Raw genomic sequence first — 11,938 nt, forward strand, 5'->3', positions numbered from 1 at the left:
GGTTTCATCAGGTCACTTTCCACAGGTGTATAAAATCAAGTACTTCGATTATGAATGCAGACTGCATGGTCATTGATTAATACACCTGTGTAAATGGACCTGATGAAACCCATGAATTGCATAACAGATATAATTGATATTACTGAATGTCTTCTTGTGGGTGTGCTACTTAGTACATCATACACCTTACCACAGTCACTAAAATATTTTTGTTTTGTGTGAGATAGTGAATGTCCTGTGTACTATTAGTATCTTGTAACTTGACAGTAATACACATTTATTTACTTTAGGTACACTGTAAGAAAATTTCCCGTAAAAAAACAGGAATCAACTGGCAGCAGAGTTTCCAGGAGATTCCTGTTATTTAACGGTGCCCTGGTTTAACATTAAGTTAATGTAAAATAACAACATTAATTTCCTGTAAATTAACAGGAAACAACTGGCAGGATTTCCAGGAGCTTCCCGTTGTTTAACGGCAGACTACCATAACATTAAATTCCTGTATAACATAATTTTCATGTTGGGTAACAAGAAAAAAATGTGATCTTCGCGTTAGTTACACAACAGGTCTTTATTTTTTTACAATTACAGGAAACAAGTGCCATATATTGAGTTCATCCACTCTCAAATCAACATTTTAAAGATAAAAATCCATGTTTTCACATCAGTTACTTATTTGTAATTTAACAGATATTTTATTTCACAGCACTTACTTGACAGTCTAACAGTAAAGTAATCTTTTTGAAAGATGAAGGGACATGAAGCAAGATAGTAATTTTGGAAAATGTAGACTGACTATAATCGTATTTCAGGATCAGGGAATAAGACACAGAAGAATGATCATGGAAAATAAAAACATCGCATTAGGCTCGTGTATCATGTATGAATGTAAAATGTAGATACATAGTAGTATTTTGAAAATCGGATTTCAAAGAACAGGCAATAAGACACAGAGGAATTACAATGGAAAACAAAAACATTTCATTAGGCCCGTTTAAAATGTAGACACGCTATCTAGTTGTATTTTGAAAATCGTATTTCAAAAAACAAGGAATAAGGTACAAAAGAATTATCATGAAAAACAAAAACATCGCATTAGGCTCGTGTATCACGTATGAATGTAAAATGTAGACACGTGATCTAGTTGTATTTCAAAAATCAGGAATAAGGTACAAAAGAATTATCATGGAAAATAAAAACATCGCATTAGGCTTGTGTATCACATATGTATGTAAAATGTAGACATGTTATCTACAGTAGTACTATTTCAAAATCAAATAAGATACAGAATAATTATCACAGATAATTATCAATATCATTGCATCGCATTGGGCTTGTGTACATGTGAGAATGAATAAACTGACAGATTATGTCCAGAAGAATTTAAAGTACAGAGATGAGTATAAATGATAATCAGGGAGGAAATCAAGTAACATTCATGAGAAATCAAGTATAACATTCACTTTACTTATTAGTGATTGTTCTTAGGCTTCTTCTGGGCCTTTTTTCTGTGAGAGAGAGAAAGAGAGAGAGAAAGAGAGAGAGTTACAAAAACTGATACACTGGTACACTAGGATTCATGTAGAGGAAAATTGTGCCAAAGTGAATGAATCGGATGTGAATTTGTAACGTTAACACACTTTCTCACAATGAAATTAACTGACATTTATTACTTACTGTAACTGCATTTATATTTGATTTAATCAGTTGTATGAAGTAGAAGTATAGTGTTCTGTGGTTATTACAGCAGTACTATGCATGATTGCTCTCTACAGAGGGTGTAATCCTGCATAGTAGTGCTTATAACTACATAGTAGACTACTACACAACCCCCCCAATACATACCACACATAAAACAAATTCTGGTTCGAAAGTGTGACATGAACTTACCTCTGGATGAATTCAAGGGTGCACGCTGCCTCCTCCTGATATTGCAGATTCAGAATGTAGAAGGTGGAGAAACATGTCGCAAGGCCTGTTAGAAATGTGGCGAGGTTGGACCCTTCACAAACGATTAAGGATTCAATGCTGACCATCCACTTTTGATGATTACCTTGTCGTTCACCTGAAAAAAATAATTTATCATATTCAATTTAAGATATAGATCCACATGTCAACTATGATTAGATTCATTTTAGGATTTTGTCCAAACAAAATTCAATACAGAAAAAAAAACATTTAGTGTTCAAAAGTTGATTTAAATATGTATATGTTGATCATTATTACTCTAGTGAATGAAAACAAACATACCTAGTAATATCAGGCGAGGCGTCACAGGTAGGCTTGGAAGACTCAACATCAGCTACAGTCGCACATCCCTTAGCAAAAGAAAAGAAAGGCACTCAACAACTCTTCGTGATGTGTGTGTGTGTGTGTGTGTGAGTGAGTGAGAAAGTGAATGTAATCTCTGAGTGTGTGTGTGTGTATGTATGTATGTAAGGAGTGAGTGAATGTGAGTTGTCTGCAAGGTGAGTATGAAAGGTGTGTGTGTCTGCCGTTGAATGATTAAAAGTGATGAGGCGGGTGTGATAAGATGTTTGTGTGAGGAATGTGTGTGCAAAGTAAGGGGGCTTGCTTTTGAAATAGTGTCCGTCTTATCAAAACCACATTGTTTATGGTTTCTATACATGTGCGTCTAAAGACCTAGATAGATAAATAGATAGATAGATAGATAGATACTTTATTGATCCCCAGGGGAAATCCAAGACCTGCATGTCTCTTAAATTTTATTTGGCAATCTGGAACACAGCATGGAAGGTCTATATTGGGTATATTGTCATGAATTTAGGTATGGCTCACATAAATAGACGCAGTGGACTGATGCCCACATATCTGACATGTAAACATCTTCCTGTTGCATGCCGCTAGCTCAAATGAACTCGGGAGGAATACCATACGCGTGTCATGAAACCACCTCTGCTATGGAGAGCTAGCTAGGCTACTATCATTAGCTTTCTAATCTGAAGGACTTAACACAACTTTAATTAATTACCAGCACGGGCGAAATCCATGCATACAAGTAAACACTGAAAGCAGCAGTCAACACTGATCCGTTTGTGCCATATTGTTTATTTGGCCACTGGTTTATTAAACTGATGATGCTAAGCAGACCTAGCTAGCAAGCACGTGTTATAGCAGGTAAATCCAGCGAGTTAAACTTTCAAAAACTACGCATACCCTACACATACCAATACATTTAGATGGCTCCAGATTGCAATGAAGAAACGTAAAATTTGATCGACAAGTGTAGTGATAACGATAACGCATGGCTTAAGAAGGGCGAAAGCGCGGTCTTGGCTAGCTGAATAGCACTACTAACTTCGTTTCAGCAGGGTAACATTCAGAGATGTTGTATTATACAACTTAATATAAACATGACCAGTGTGCTTTCAAACGTTGTATTTCTGGTCAAAGGTGACAGATAAACTCACCTTATTGTGTTGATGGCTTTCGATGGGTTTGGGTCTATGATTCCAACGTATCGTCTTCTCTCAGCAGACAGCTTCCCATCACCAGAACGAAGGTAACGTTAATAGATAACAGGAAGTACGTGTGTTCCAGAATAAACATTACGGGCATGGTAAATAACAGTGTTGGAGCCTGATTTTACATATTTGTCTTACTAATGACCGGAAAGTCCTGTTTATTAAAGAAAACCGGTGAATAATGTTGGAATCTGGGTGTAAATTTACAGAAACTTTTTACAGTGTACCCAAACAGAATACATGAAAAGTATGAGATTTGATACAAGCACTTCAGATACACCATGGGCATGGGGGCCTGCTACCTCTACTCCCATCAAGCCTGTTCATCCAAGGCCAGCTAGAAGACCTCGGGTTGATCAAGAGGAGGAGGATGAAAGTGACATCTCCACAATAACACCTGATGGCTCCACCTATGGCCCAGCGCAAGCAATGAGCAATGTAACAGAATCATCCCAGCCAACGAATGTGTTTTGTGTGTTGTCCCTTCGGATACCCAGGACAACACAAGCCGAAACAACAACTCAGACCTTTTCCCCTAAATAATCCCAGCACCATCTTACAAAGGATCCACTTAAACAATAATAATTTAAACAAAATAATAAATCACGGACCACCTAGCAAAAAAAAAAAACAGTAGACCTACTTCAACAGTATATTACACAATAGGCCTTCTCACTGAACCACCTTGCTTATTGTCTTTGCACCTTGCTTATGGTGTCAGGGGATTACTATGATTTAAACTGGCATATTGTAGGTTACATCAGTGTTGCAGAACTGTTTGGATTTACATACAAGTTGGCTCAATATTGCAAACAACTCATCTATTATATTTTACCACATCTACTTGTGGAACACTTGAGAGAGCTTGTGGACCACACTTTGAGTACCACTGCTGTATGTAAATATAATAAAGCTATTTATTGAAAATTGACCTGTTTTGTATATTCGTTTTAGGAGTTGCATCAGTTTTTGTCCCTTTTAGGCTAAAGATTTATCTTACCTTTCATATCTTCTGTCTCACAGGGGGCCATAGTTGAATGTTTAGTGCATTTTGAAGGGAGTATATTATGCTAAGGCAGACTGGTTCTAATCCTGGGTACAGGGTCATACAGACAACAGGGGTACTGGTGTTGCCCATTTTTCTAACCACATGAGCAATCCCCTTATGAAAAAGTAGTATAGGAATCTTATAGTATTTTGGGACAAAATATTATAGTAATCTTATAGGAATACGTATTTTGGGACATACTGTAGAAGTACTAATAACTCTATAATATCCTATAACTGCTATAGTTTTTCTATAGTAGTCTTATACTATAAGATTCCTATAGTACTTTTTCCTAAGGGTCATACGTGACAGAAAACAACTTGAGTAGGCTAACCTCTGCCAATGTAGGCTATCAAAGCCATAGTTCTCATTACTGGAGAAGTCTTGCAGCACACGTTCTCTGCTTCTGTAGGCATTCTGGTGCAATTCCAGCGAAATATAGTAGGTAAGTGTGTTTGCATTTAGATCGATCTTTATATATATTGGGCTATGACCAAGTGGTCTTTCAATGATAGTATCATGGAATTCAAACCATAACTATCTATTCCGATAGCATACAATTAGCAGGCTAGGTCAGTGGCTGAACTGCATTTAGGGTGCTTATAACCTGTGTTGTGAAGTAAAATATCTACTAGGAAGATTACACAATCAAAAGTCTTTGCAAAGAAATAGGTCTTTATTTTAAAACATTTCCGACTGTTTATTACTTGAATGCAAGATGACGATTGCCACAAACGTTTACCTCTTTTAGGAGAAATTTTAAGCCGACATGCAATTGTTACCATTCTATTAAACCAACGTTCACCGACAAACAATCAGGAAGCTGTTCTTCTTCCTACTCGGATACTAGGATCAAACACATGAAGTTGTATCTCCGAAGACATTTTGTGCAACAGTTTTGACTCGAGTTTTAGCCAGGTTTTAGCACTGTAAAGTTGAAAATGGAGCATAGCACAGGCAGAATCGGATGAGGACGAACTGGAGGGAGCGTCACAGTACTGTTAGCCAATCAGAGGCGAGGTCATTAACATGTCATGAATATTCATGAGCAAGAGGCAAATCCTGTCGTTCCTCCCCTCCCACACCAAACTAGAACAGCATGAAATAGACGCAGGAGAGCATTTTTTTCACCAAAACCGGCTCACAGGGCATTCATTAATACTAGAGACCATGGCAAAATTAAAGGAACCGTATGTAAAAATTGTATTTCAATTAATTATAAAATTGCCCTGATATGTCACTAGACATTAGGAAATCATGTTCATTTCAAATACTTATATCACTGACAACAGTAGTCTGGCCAGGATATTGTCATTTAAAAAGTGAAGTTGCAGCCCTCAACTGATGTTGATGTTGTCATGTTGTGTTTTGGCCTAATGCGTCACCCTCCACCTATCTACTAATCACAAAGTCAGTAGTGTTTCGTCATCCGGTTGCCAACTCTGCCAGTCAGAGGGGAGGGGAAGGGGATACACCGCTCTACAGTAATTTGAAAGTGATTGTAGTACCCGTTTTGGCCACAATCTTACATATGGTTCCTTTAATGAAAAAACGATGAGATGAGACCTTTAATACCTCAGAATCATCATAAAAGAATGACACAAACTTAACTGAGACACAATTAAATAATGTTTTACGGATAGGGGGTAATGCACATGAGTACTGGGCCCTTATAAGACTTATGCCATTCTTTATCGGGGTCCAAAATACCCTCTGATGAACCAGCATGGGATGTTCTCATGACATTGAAAGATATAGTTGAACTGGGAGTGGCACCTGTCCACACAAGAGAGACTATTGGTTATCTTGATTCAAAAATATCTGAACATCGCCATAAGTTTCTAGATGTTTTCCCCAATGAAAGACTGCTCCCAAAGCATCATTTCCTGGAGCATTATCCAGAATTGATTGAAGGTTTTGGTCCTCTTGTTAGCTTATGGTCTATGCATTTTGAATCAAAGCATAGTTTTTTCAAGTGTGTAGTCAGGCACACCAGAAACTTCATAAATGTCTTATCTTCACTTGCAACACGGCATCAGTGATGATGGTTTACCACACGTATACCAATTCAGAGAAATCCCCCTCAATCTGTGTCAGCAAGGTGTCGAAAATGCCTATTGAACTGTTACATACTGTACATCAGTGCAAGTGGCACTCAGAGAAATATTGCCAAGCCATACTGATGTTGATTTGTCCAGTGTTGTATCTTACAATGGTGTGAGATACAAGGTAGGAATGGTACTGCTGTATGGCTGCACAGACATTTAAGTCAGATTGTCATCTTGAAAAAAGACTCCTTGTGCATGGTATGACGAGCATCTCAGGTCATACTACCTTGAACATTCTGAAGGTGTGCGTCTTGTTGAGTACCAGGCACTAAGTGATTGGTATCCCTTGTCAGCTTACACAGTGGCACAAAAGCGTGTGGTCACTCTTAAGCGTCACATATGTTTCTCTTACTATGATTTGACTTTTCTTTTAGACCTAGATTAGTTATTTTACTTTATGTTCATGGTATGTTTAAGGGGCTTTTTGTGTATATTAGTATTTATTTTTAAAATATTGCTTTTCTGATTTCAAGGCTTCTTGATGACCCAATGGATCCTGCTGCATTAAAAGTTCTAATTGATCAGGAGGTCCATAAGTTATTGCTTCCTGCAGGGATTTATAGCACACAATCAGATGAAGCTGCTACCTTTGCTGTCAGCCAACACCCAGAGCACTCCTCTACCCCACGTTCATCCACGCCCTGTACAGATGATGTCGCCTCTACTAGTTCATCACAAGATACAGTCATCCTGTCAAGGAGCCCACAGCGGTTGCCATGGCCCAAACAGTTTCCGATTCCCCACTTTTCTTCTGAAGTGGAGATGGCAGTGGAAAAGGCTATGGACTTGTACAGACAAGATAGGACTCTAATGCAATTGGATCACGTTGACAGGGAAATTAAGGAAAAGTTAGCTCAGGCCATGCACAATTACAGTCTACCCTTCAGGCCTGCAAATTGCAGGGGGTCCCTGACAAAGTTTGCTAAAAATATGAAATTGTCTTATATGGCAAAAAATGCTACAGTATCAGTAATTTGCCCAATTGATCTGCTGATACGTTACATCAATACGTCAAAACACTTTACTATTAATTCACCGCCAACAAAATGAAAGTTATGTGAAGCAAACACTATCTGTTCAACACAATAGGCCTACATTTGACAAAGAAACAAAAATCCTTTAAAAAAATCCTACATACTGTCAAAGTTTTCTTACATGACTATTGTGGTATTAGCACTCTATGTTTTTAGAATACATAAGCATCTAACAGAAAAAAGGCTATACAGCTATATGATTAACTTAAGTTTTATGTGTTGTGATTATGAGGGGTCCTTGGAGAATTTTCCAATCCATGAGGGGTCCCCGGCCCACAAAAATTTGAGGTCACAATGGTTGCAGCCCCTGGGATTGAACTCATCTTTTTGACGAGCAGATATGGGAATAAACATTATTTTGTGTGTTTTACAGAGCACTGAAGAGGCTCAACATGCTTGTGTAGGCCACACAATGAAAATCTGGAAGGTAATGAGGTTCTTTGCGGGTTGACAAGTGTGCCACGGGCATGCAGTATCTTACTGGGACTTATGTATGCTTTAAACTTAAGCTATCCGAAAGAGCTTAAACCAAAGTCCTTTTAGGCAAGTCCCTCAGCTCGGCGGCCATATTGCAACGCTTTTCGGACGCTCATCGGGCATCCTATTCAGCAGAAATGCGTGTGCGCAAGGCTTTACGACACCAATCTTTCTCCAGCGGCGAGTTTAAAACACACGATTGGCACGATGTCTTCACAACACACCACATGATTGGCTCAATGTATTCACATGTCGACGTTTTGCCGAGGAAGGAGTGGGATATGTGTAGACAACGGCGTTACAAACTAGCCCCATGCATTTCTATGGAGGAATTTTTGAGTGCTGCTCCTCATTAGAAAGTCTCTGCTTAAACACACCTTTGAAGTTTTTCAAAAGCTCTTTCTGGAGCTGGACAATGCCAAACTTTCCCCCAGACTTCAGTCTTTGGTGAGAAAACTTCAGTATGTTTGAGGCCTACACACACTGTATTGTCAGAACTGTAACAATGTGTTGTTTGAATGTCTAGTGTGTTTAAAATGGTTTGTTGTCAGGTTCAAGAAACATGATTATTTTGATTATTTTGACCAGTGCCGGTTCAGACCTCCATGGGGCCCTAAGCAAAATCCTGCTAAGGGGCCCTCCTACCTGAACTCTGAGCGCAAAATTGTAACCATTTTTTTACAGTATCGTCTGACACGTCAGTGCTCCCAATACAATAATCCCACCCCATTTTGGATTTCTATGGAAGTTACCAAATATAGTGTTTTTCCCTATAAAGGACTAGGGGAAAGAATCACCTTCACACAGCAATAAATGCCCAGTTTCAGTGTATGGGCTCTTTGCTTTTGATGCTTGCTGTAGACTACATATCCCCTTGCAAAAAATAACTGCAGTTTTTCAGTAGTACAGTTCAGTTATACCACAGTAGGCTACAGTGCAGTATAGTATATTCATGTCCAAAATACTGCATTTCTGTAGTAAAGTACAGTACTATGCAGTACAGTTTTTTTGTGTTTAAAATACTGCATTCCCTGCATAAGAACTGCAAATATTTTCTCCAAAATTGCGGTTTTCATAAAAATCAGAAATCTGCAGTTTGACACTTTTAAATTCAATAATTTTAATACTTCATATAGGCCTAATTTACGATGTGCATCTATTGTCCATGCAGCACAGCGAATCAAAGTTAATAATACATTAGGCTAGGCCTACTTTCCATTTTACATAGGCCTACGTTCAGTTGTAGGCTATAAAGCTTGACTGCTCTGTCTTATTCCAGTTGAGACTTCCATAAGCACAGTTTGCGCTGGAAAGCTGTGATCGCGTTGTACATCTCTGTTATGACTTGTTTGCGGCCCTGCAGCCTCTGGTTCAGTTGGGCGAGATGCTCCGCTATATCACACAGCATGGCAAAATCACACAGCCAGTTTGGATCTGACAGTTCGGACAAGGGTTTGCCTTTATTTTGCATTAGAGGGTGACATGGGAATCAATTTTCACTCCCGTCCCATCCCGAGCCCACACAAATACTCCCGTCATATCCTGATCCCGAGAGAAAGGCTCCCGAATCCCGTCCCACCGTTTCGTTCCCTATGTTGTCTAAAGCATTGGTTCCCAAAGGGTTGGTCGTAGGAGATTTTATTTGGGTCGCCAGCATAGTGACAATGTATGTAGTGTAATAGGCCTAGCTAATACCTTATACCGTGAGGTTTATTTGCGTCATAGGCTACAGATAGTTTCAATTGTAGATAGCCTAATCCTCTTTAAAGTTAATAGGAGTCTCCTCACATTCCATCTTATTTCGGATTTAAAACGCACAAAAGTGCATTAGAAAGGCTATAATTTAAATGGACATGTAAACGCTATTTCCTCTTTCCAATCTTGCGAACTTCACTACAGCTTTCTGATATGAAAATAAGGAACAGGGGGGGGGGGGGGGTGGTAATACACTTCAGTACACCGGCATCCACTTCAGTTAGTGGGGGGGGGGCGGGTATTGAAATTATGTATTATGTATGTATGTATGTATTATTGTACTAAATAGTGCATAATTTTACAAAATTGTGAGCCATTATTTACTAAAATGCGTACATAATATACTACATTCTATCCACAATCTAGTAAAATGAGATCATAATTGAGTAAAACAAGTGCACAATTTGGTCAAATGAGCGCACATTCTCATAATATATTTAAAAAAATAATCTTGCAATGACGCCTCCAGGGCTCCATATTGAATTAATGTAACCTACTAGCCTACTCATTTTCTATCTGGTGCAAAACAAGAATAATTTAGATGCTAAAACACTTGATAAAAAATAACTGTTTGTAGCCTATTATACTCAAACCAAACAACTCTGAAAACTGAACTGGCATATATGCTGTCATAGAAAAAAATATATTTTGAACATCACAAGCAGCTGTAGAAGCTCTGAATTTGGTGAAGCCGTATTTTACGGAACGGTTGGCAACCCTACTCTAACCCGTAAAACCCCGTAAAATCCATGAAAAAAAAAGTTACGGGGCGGAATCTCTTGGAATTTTCGTTTATGTTTGAACGATTAATTCTAGAATAGTAATAATGGGCTAGCACGTCCTCCTATTTGGGTTGCCAAATTAGCAAAGGCCAACTGTCAACAGCTGTCAGTTGTAGTCATGAACGCCTACGAGAGGCAGGCAAATTTCCACAATTAAGAAACAAATTAAGTGGACATCGGAGGAGCTTCCTGAGATGGTGACGTCTTCGTCAAATGAAGAATATCAAGTCTGACGCAGAGTTGGCCATATTTCTCCACAACAGGTAGCCTAGGCTAAACTTCATCTGCATCGCTAACTTCAGCTAAATATGTTACGTTGGTTAGAGAGGTATGTTTTGTTTTCACTGTTTCTGTAATGTGTAGCTGGGTCATGGTTGGAGAAACATTAAAGCAGCTGCAGGTCAACTAACGTTAGCTAAGTCTTCATTACATCTGGCAACCCAGAAGAGGCTCGCGTCTGGTAGTCTTGAGAATGTTCACCAGTGTTTTGATTTTGGCCTACAGAACGTTCGGTAACAACCCTACAAATCGCACCTTTAAGATCGACTTTGAACACAGTGAGCCATACAACTTGACGATTACACTGTATCAGTGTTAATGTGTTGAATAAAGCTACACATGTTTAGATTGATTTTGTTGCCATGTGTTTATTCCTGCCGTTACAAAACCTAGCATCTCAGATAACGTTAGCGATTAGCTCACGTTGATATGGCAATAGAAAACACCTTCAGTTTTCGGTGTAGATGCTAGTCGCTGATGCTGATTGATTGGCTTGTGAACAGGGCAGCTGCTTTGTATTGCTCTGATAGGCTACTCTGCGGCTAGCACAGGGGTCGGCAACCTTTTTTGCCTTAGCTGGAAAGGAATATGTGAAAAATCATGAAGATTGGGCACTTCTGGGTAAGTTTTTGATTTTGGCTGGGTGTTAGGTATAGGCCTAAGGTTTTCAAAAATCCATGGATACAAGTTGGGGTGGCCCCCCTAGTGGCAGTTATCCATAAAATCCAAAATGGCCCCCGCCGAAAAGAGAAAAGGTTATCTCAGCTTCCTTTAGTCTTAAATTGTTGTATAATGTATTTTCTCTACTTTGTTTGATACAAGGAATCCAATTTTGATATGTTCGTCTTCTTTTAAGTCCATTTAAATCTAGTATCATACTCATATTTAGCTCATAAACTGTCAATATCTCTGAAAAAGTCACATTGAAATATTACTCAGGTCCCTAGACCCATATTTAACCTCCAAGGTA

The 11,938-nt window shown here is 38.7% G+C and overlaps 1 long non-coding RNA gene across 1 annotated transcript; it reads right to left on the minus strand.

The window, feature by feature from the left end:
- Positions 1–552: 552 nt before the first annotated feature.
- On the minus strand, positions 553–2,348 carry LOC143110047 (uncharacterized). The gene is made up of 3 exons (XR_012984030.1): positions 2,251–2,348; positions 1,891–2,065; positions 553–1,508 (listed from the first exon to the last, which is right to left on the minus strand). It is a non-coding gene; the product is annotated as an uncharacterized LOC143110047 (long non-coding RNA).
- Between the last annotated feature and the right edge of the window lie 9,590 nt (positions 2,349–11,938).

Source organism: Alosa pseudoharengus, unplaced genomic scaffold (genome assembly GCF_046254945.1).
Source record: "Alosa pseudoharengus isolate Yale_2024_CS ecotype anadromous, Long Island Sound unplaced genomic scaffold, YU_APseudo_1.1 YU_APseudo_1.1_scf_7, whole genome shotgun sequence".
Classification (NCBI taxonomy): Eukaryota; Metazoa; Chordata; class Actinopteri; order Clupeiformes; family Clupeidae; genus Alosa; species Alosa pseudoharengus.